A 1,304-nucleotide genomic window follows, 5' to 3' on the forward strand; every position below is an offset into this window, starting at 1 on the left:
TAAAAATCATGCACATTGAGAGTCCGCCTGCCGATGCAGGGGACACGGGTTCGTGCCCCGGTCCGGGAAGATCCCACATGCCGCGGAGCAGCTAGGCCCGTGAGCCATGGCCGCTGAGCCTGCGTGTCCGGAGCCTGTGCTCCGCAACAGGAGAGGCCAGAACAGTGAGAGGCCCGCGTACCGCAAAAAAAAAAAAAAACCAAACCAAACCAAACAAAAAAAAAACCACTCTTGTAAAAATTATGCACAGCAGCAAACACAGTCCTGTGTAGATCATAGGTAATAGGTCACAAATATAAAAAAAGAATGACTGGATTGGAATGAAGTGGTTGAAATATTAGGCATTCTCTTTCTGCCATCTTGGTACGTGTGGACACCCTCTGGGAATAGAATTTCTAAAATGCAGATATGTTTGGAAGGTTGTGGTCCAAGGCCATTTTTGCTGGCTTAAGTGGGATCTCCAGAACAAGAGGGAGTACCACCCAGCTTTTCTTAAAACTGAAGAAGCTGATACCTGAAATAAAACTGAATTCTATTTTGGCAAGAAATGTTCTTTTGTATACAAATCAAAGAACACAGTGACTCCTGGTGGCAAACCAGACAAAACCAAAAAAAATGTGGGGAAAAGTCAGTCCACTTGTGCTCATGGAGACAGTGGCACACGGTTTGTGCCAAATTCTGAAGTAATCTTCCTGCGAAGGCCACTGGACACAGAATCCACATGATGCTGTGCCCCTTGAGATTTTAGACTTATTGAAAAGTAAATAAATAAAAGTGTGGGGGAAAAGTTAAGTGTTTAATAATATAAGAATTTCTTAAAATTTACAGGACCCATACCAAGAATCTGCCTCTACCCTTCATCATTTCACAGATCTTAGGTACATTTCATGAAGTGATTAGGTCAAAACATCTGACTAATGAGAATTGAGTGGCTCTCTTTCTCCAATACCTAACATATTTATTTGTATCCATGCCTTTCCTTATGCTGCCTTAATGTCTGAAACGAGCCTTCCTCAACTCCATATGGTCGAGTCCTACTCAATTTTTAACACCCAACCCAAACATCACCTAATTTAGGAAATCTCTCTGATCCTCCCTGTTGAGATAATTCTCCTCCTCCTCTAATCTTCCTTAGCTTTCCCATGGCTCTTAGTTTCTTTTAATTTATGGTGTTTTATCTTTCTTGCTAGACTGAAAGCTACTGAAAGCAAGATTCAGGTTTAATCATCATTTTATACCCAATAGTAACTACTACAGTGCCTTACATAGAGTATGCAATTAATAAATGTCAAATGTCATGATTT

The 1,304-nt window shown here is 41.0% G+C and overlaps 1 pseudogene; it reads left to right on the plus strand.

Annotated features, from left to right (window-relative positions):
* The first annotated feature begins 408 nt into the window (after window positions 1-408).
* On the plus strand, window positions 409-748 carry LOC103077023 (60S ribosomal protein L35a pseudogene; annotated as a pseudogene).
* Window positions 749-1,304: the final 556 nt, after the last annotated feature.

This window comes from Lipotes vexillifer, unplaced genomic scaffold (assembly GCF_000442215.2).
Source record: "Lipotes vexillifer unplaced genomic scaffold, Lipotes_vexillifer_v1.1 scaffold903, whole genome shotgun sequence".
In the NCBI taxonomy this organism is placed as follows: Eukaryota; Metazoa; Chordata; class Mammalia; order Artiodactyla; family Lipotidae; genus Lipotes; species Lipotes vexillifer.